General features: G+C 26.4%; 1 long non-coding RNA gene across 1 annotated transcript; it reads right to left on the minus strand.

Moving 5' to 3' along the window:
- Positions 1-5294: 5294 nt before the first annotated feature.
- LOC145834800 (uncharacterized) lies at positions 5295-6814 on the minus strand. Its single transcript, XR_014369792.1, has 3 exons — positions 6659-6814; positions 5802-5861; positions 5295-5405 (listed from the first exon to the last, which is right to left on the minus strand). It is a non-coding gene; the product is annotated as an uncharacterized LOC145834800 (long non-coding RNA).
- Positions 6815-7145: the final 331 nt, after the last annotated feature.

Below are 7145 nucleotides of genomic sequence, written 5' to 3' on the forward strand. Positions count from 1 at the left end.
GCAAAACAGTTGTTCAAAATTATTGTATTAAACATTTTAAAACTTGACCACAAATATTCATACAGCAACATGGCCTGACCTACAATTTGCAGTTAGTTTTAAACTAAGTCTGTCCTACGGTTAGAACAGTATTTTTTTGCAAAAAATTATAGTGTTTATGTGTCGAAAAGTTATAAATTGATGAATGTTGGAAAAATTTAAATGTATTTTTTAGTAAAAAATCATAAAAATTATACAATCTAAATTTGTGGGAAGTGCTTTAAACAAATAAACAACTCTGGAACTAAATAAACATTCTACAAAACCAAAATTATTTAAACATTAATTTTACAAGCTTAACCTAAATCTACTACAGAAAAAAAAAACTTACCAATAAGCTCACACGTTTCGTTTTTGACCCTGAAATTTTCAACTATTCCGTCCAAGTTCCAGATGAAACGATCTACATTCGAACTGTAGACTATGACGTAATAGAAGTAGCCGCTGTAGCCCACCGTCCAGTCGTTGCCATGGTCACCAACCCACCTCGACAGCTTAATGTCCACGGTCGATGCTACAAAAAAATTGTGATAATACTTTTTAGCCTTCTTGTTTTTTGATTTTTTAAGTTTTTGTTTATTTTATGTTTTAAAAAACTTTAAGTTTTTAACTTTCCATGTTTTTGAATTTTCGTGTATACCATTGAAAAAGGCAAAACATAACATTTATTACTTAAAAAATTATGTTTTAAAGAGTTTTTCATTACTTTTTTGTTAGTTTATTTTGAATAGTCTGTAAAAAGTCAAGTAACTAAAAGTTCATGAATTTTAAAACGAGGTAAAACTAAAAAATTTCTGTGTTTGTTTAGTATGCGTTACTACCATAAAACACTTATCGCCATCAGGTTTAAAACCACATGAACAATAAGAAAATGAAAAGTTTAAGTTACAGGTATTTAAATAAACAAACTTAAAATAACTTAACAACAACGCTACATTTTAAAACTTTAAGTTTAGTAACGATTAGACGTAACTACCTTATTTAGATTTTGATAAAATGTAAAACAATAAAAAATGGTATAAAAACAACCTAAAAAATGATATAGTACTTAACTCACAATCAAACAACAATAAAAACACTAAAAGCATAAATTGTAGCTATAAAAATAAAACTTGTTGGCATTTTACCACAAAAACTTACCTTTTACAGTCATGGAGAGACTAAAAACAATTAAAACTGCAAAACCAATAAATATTTTTGTCATTTGCTATCAATAGATACCATCTTAAGGTAGCGCAAAGTTTAAAAAACCTAATTGTTTTTTGACTCTATTCGAATTTAGCCTTCGATTTGAGCTTCAAAGACTACTAATGATAAAATATCAACAAAGCATCTAACTTATAATCTACCAAACTCAAGCAAAAGCTCTCTTTCTTAAGAACCTCCTTACAAATGTAAACATAAGCAACTCTTAAGGCTATCTGGTGTCAATCTAAATTCCGAATAACAAGCAAATGACCTATTTATCTAAGCGCTCGTAAACGCCTTTTAAATTAAATGCTGGTCGATGAATAATTGATAAAATGATGCGAAGGCATGTGACGCCTCGCATCCGCAAATCTTTTGTTCTTTAATTTCCCGCTGAATTTGCGCGAATTCGCGCGAAGGCCAGTGACGTGTTTGTGCAGGGGATTCACCGAGAATGTTTTTGTTTTAGTTGATGTTATTGTGCTTGGTGTAGGTGAGTATATTCACGTAAAGTGTGAATAGTCTCAAGTTGACATTGCCGGTTAAGTTTGAGCAGTTTTAGCAAAAAAGAGAATTTTTTTTAACGCTTCGTAAAATTATTATCAAACCGTTAATAGAATAAAGTGTAACTTAAATACTCTATTTTTAAGAAATAATTTTACTATTAGATGAGTAATTGTTTTTATCAAACTTGAAAGTTGTATATATTTTTTAAATTTAATAGTTATAAAAATCAAAATAAATCAACTAAATTGATTGCCCTTTCGGATTTTGAAAAAATTAAAATCGTTATCAAAAGCTTTTTAAAATATTAATACAAGTTTGTAACTATTAATAATTTACTAATCAATAGTTTATAGATCGTAACTAAGTAGACTGAGCAATAATACATTTAACACAAATTTTCATACAGATCCTAACGAAACAAGTTTGTTGGAAAATATAATAACAAAAGTTTTCACAATACTTTTCTTTATTCAACTTATGTAACTTTACATAGTACTGCGTGCTTGTTGATTTACTATATTTCACAATGTATAGCAGTCGACTTTATAACATATATTTTGTAAATTATTAGTTATTAATTTATAATGATTATGGCTTAAACTTTAGTAAATACACACATTCATCTTCTTTTGCTTCTATTCTTTTCTTGCATTACTCAACTTTAAAAGAACTCCATATAGATGTGTTAGTTTGTTTAACACAGAGAAAAATCGCTAGTTGAATAAAGAAAACTGCTTTGCAAATTGTTGCTATTCTTATAAATTTTTGAGCATATAAAAAATATTTATTTCCATATATTTGTAACTACTGCAAAAGCTTGTAAAACACTAAATTTAAGAATTCAGAATCAAAAATTAATTAAAATCTTTTTTTTATGGAAAAACCCAACACTTTCATAAAAGTTATTTTTTATGTGAACAGTGTGAACTTTTATAAAAATTATGTATTTTAATATTTCATTTTACTTAAATAGATATTTTTGTTGACCAATTAAAAAAGAATACTTTATATTGTTTATGTTTTTGAATGGTTAACCTAAAAAATGTTAAATTATTACAAAAAAATATTTGAATTACTGAAATTAAACAAAAAGTCAAGTCATGGATTTAAAAGCTGTGAAAAAATAATTATTTGTTTGTTTTATTTTTACAAAGTTTTTAAAGTGTTTTAAAATTTATTGTTAGAAAAACATTTACTTAAAATAATCAAATTTGTTTACGCATCTAAATTACTTAAAGTCTTATCATATTTTAGCCTTGATGTTGGTCATAGTTCGGCCGCGGACTTCAGTTCACATTCGTTGTTTTTCTAAATAATAAGTCAATTTAATAAATTTCTAGAAAAAATAAAATAAATAGTGATTGTTTATCATGAGAAATGTTTTTTCATACGAACTAGAAAACTAACCAAATAACTACGAAGGTTTTATTTATTATTTTTTTAATCATTTTTTTATGTTTTTTGTAATCACTTAATTTGTAATCAAGTCAAACAACGTAGTATACCAGATTTTGCAATAGTTTAAATTTAACAAAAGTTTTTGAATTTATGCATTTTGTTTAAAAATACGTCTTAATTTTTAGTTTAAAAAGCTTTTTTTTTTTTAATCAAAAACACAAACAAAACGCTTTTAAATAAGAAAGTTTAATCTTCGCTTTGTAACCACTTATTTGTAGCTTTGAAAAGTTTAGATAATTAGTTTTGCTAACATAAATTTTAAGAACTTACATTTTACAATTTATATAAAATAAAAAAAACACTGTACCACCCTTTGAAATCATGATTATTAAATATGTATCGACTGACAATAAATAGTAATGAAGCATTAACTTACCAAATGTACTTGATATAGGTTTAATATTTTTATAGAATGCACTTAAAAATATAACTAATTTGTTATGGCATTTTAAACATAGTTTAAAATCTAATAATTGTACAAAGTTGTTTAAACAAGTTAAATGACAATTTTAGAAACTTACCAATAATTTATAAGTGTGTATATTTCGCTTCCTATACTAAATTACCTTAAGAATTCACAAAAAAAAGTTAATTGCGAAAAAAATATATATTAACAAGTTGCTATTTCGACAACTTTAACAAAAAAGTTAAAAAACATAAGCTGACTTAAAAAACACAAACAAGTAAATTTTGATAAATTTATATTAGATTTGTAACTTTAACTTGGACTAAAAATAGAGTTTAAAGGCTTCAAATAAACATTTAAGGTTTTTGTAACAGATCAGCTTAATAATTAATTGAGATTATGTTTTTGGCTACTGTTATGACAATCAAATTAAGCTTTTTGTTGGTTTAAGTCAAGTTTAAGTGGCATATCAATCAAAAGTTGCATTACAGTGTTAACTGTGAACAGTTAATAAATCATCAAGTTATTTTTTTAGTAAGCAAAAACAAAACAAACTGTATAGAAAATTAATACAGCTTTACGTTGATATCGACTTTATTTAAATAACGCGTTAAAAAAAACAATAAATATTTTAGCGAAGTAAAACAAACTTTTATTTTCGTCTTTGTGCTTGTATTTATACTTTAATAGTTTAACATTCTAATCTAGTACATACAACTTACCAACTTATGTGATTGAATGGCGACATTTTGATCGCAATTTTAACTGTGTATCGATTGGTTTGAAATTTAAGATTTAGTCTCTAAAGTCTTAAAGAACATTTTTATGTTTATTATAATTCATTTTCAATGTTTTTTTAAATTTTTAGTTAGTAATAAACATTGAGTCTTATTAAAAGATAAGATACTATACGATTTTTTTTAGTGTTTTTTGCTTGATTAGTATTAAAGTTCAAAATTAACTTTACAACATATTCTAAAAGTGTACCCAAGTTTTTAAGGCATAGTTTACTAGTTCTTTTAAATAATCAAAAATAAGAATTAAAAAAAGACTTAGTATTCAGTTTAAAACCTGTTGTAGAAAGTTTAGAACATTTAAATTTTAAATATCTTTACTAAAACATTTAAGTAAACAGTATACATGTGCGAAAGATTATTGACTAAAATCAATTTATTTTTTGTTATTTGATTTATTAAATTGCCCAAAAACTATTTTGTAAAAAAAGTGTTCCTAAATCTCATACAGACTAAAATAAAAATTAAAGTTCGGTTAGTAACTCTGATTTAATTACGCTTTCATTACCTATTAAAACAAACTGATTTAATATATAAAGTTTAATTTAAATAACTAAATTTTCATGTCGTTTAAAAACGTACAGTTAAACATATTCTTGTGGTGTTATACTTAAGCTAATAAAGTTGTTAGTTATATGAAATTACACCCTTGAAGAGTTGTTTTTAAAAATTATTTTAGAAAATAAAATAGAGCAATAAAAGATATTTTTTTACTTTTGATTTCCAACGTACCTTGCTTCTTTGTTTTTTTTTGTAACTTAGAGTTTCTAATTTCTCTTCAATTTTTTAAATTTGCAAAAATTTAAATTTTTAATCTAACTACTTACGTTCTACGTTAACTATTTACGGTATAAGCTTAAACTTTGTTTTTAAAAAGTGAGTGTAAAAAAAAAACAACGAAATTCAGTTTAGTTGTTTTATTTCACAAATTAAAACATATGTCCTTCAAAACGTTTAGCAATCTTTGATGGCAGCGAGGAATTCTTCCTTTGAAACTTTGCAGAACTCCATTGCTGAAATGATTAAATAAGTTAGACAACAATAACTAAGGGTTGTGTCATGTGTCTTACAACATTTAAAAAACATTAAAACGCTTGTTTTTTTAAAATCTAAAACCGAAATTTAAGGTTTCAGCTAAAAGCATGAAAAATTAATACTTAATATTTTATTTTGTAAGTTTTAACACAAAAAACTCTTTCTTAAATACTTTTAATTTCAACTTATTTGTAGTTAGTATCAGTAAAGACAAGTATAACATACATATAAAAAAGCAAAGTAGTTTTTATTTATTTTGAAACAACCTTCCTAATTCAAAATAAAAACTCAAAATTCTGTCTTAACAGCAGCAAATGTTGACAAACTTAAACTGCAAATAAGTTGTTTTATTTTATTATTTTAATAAAACTAACGCTTAGTTGGCTTTTTGAATGAGTGGTTAGCCTCGAAGGACTTCTTGATACCGTCGATCTCTGAAACAGTCAGTTGAAATTATAAAAAGTCTGATGCGTTTAAAAATAGTTATTTTAGTTGGTAAGAAACAGCGGTCTAAAGCTTTTTACTGATATATAAATTAGTTAGTTCTTTTCTAAAACTACACGTGTATGAACTAGACATATAATCAGTTTTAGCGTGTTAGTTCAACATAAGCTTTATTTCATTAAGGTGTTATTTTTTTACAATTTTTATACTTATTACCATAAGAAATTATATACTCAATTTTTTTCATACTAAGGACAAACGAAAATATTACAACCGGTTAAAAAACTTAAGAGTTATGCAAAAACTTTTGTGTCTAGTTTCAGCTACTCAGATTGGTAGCTTTCATGGTGTGTTCCTTTTTCAATGGTGAACAAAAATGTAATTTTACTGAACAAAAAAACTAAAAAAGGTATAATCAAATAATTTCCAAAATACGTTTGTTTTGCCAGTTTCTATTTGAAAAAATATTTCATAATAAGCCAAAATTTTTAAATGCTCAATTTATATGTTAAGACAAAAGATAAGAAAAAAAGCGTCTTTGAATAAGTGCTTGTATTTTTCTTGTCTACCGTGCCGAGATTTTCAGGTATTCGACTGTGCGTAGCTTTAAAAATGGGGAAAGTCAAATTATTTAGATTAATAAAAACAGATAAAACATGCAACGTTCTAAAAAGCTGAAGAGCTCTAAAAACGCCTTTTCCAGTTGAAAACAATTTAAGTACAAACTTAGTTTTAGTTTTAAGTTAATAATTTAAGTTAGTAAGTTTTAAAAACAAACAAAACGTACTGATTGGGTCGGCGGGGCAGTCATCACCGCCAAAAGTGATAACTTTCTTTGCTGGAAGGACCGCTGACATGGCGGCAGCAATGAGCATGAGGAAGACGAGTCCGAATTTCATATTGATAAGTCCGCGTTGAAATATTCTTGGATGCCGACCATCGGTCGGGTCGAGCTTATATAGTGCATGTTAAATTTGCTGAAACAACAAAAATGCATCAAAATAGCTGTAAAGCACTTAGCAGCGTAAGCTCTTGAATTGTTTTCCAACTTGTTGACAGTGGATTGTGCTAAAATAAAAGAGCTGAAGCTATGCTGCTGAATAAACTGACTATTAGAACAAACAGGGTTTACTATTTAAGTGGCTCTTTTTAACACGCAGTTTTGATTGACATCAATAGGTTTATTGCATAATTTGTTGTGATAAGTTATACGTGTGGTTGATGCGTGTACTGAATGTTATGAACTGATGTTACGTTGCTGTTGGTTACCGGGC

Source organism: Thalia democratica, chromosome 4 (genome assembly GCF_965202585.1).
Source record: "Thalia democratica chromosome 4, ktThaDemo2.hap1.1, whole genome shotgun sequence".
Classification (NCBI taxonomy): domain Eukaryota; kingdom Metazoa; phylum Chordata; class Thaliacea; order Salpida; family Salpidae; genus Thalia; species Thalia democratica.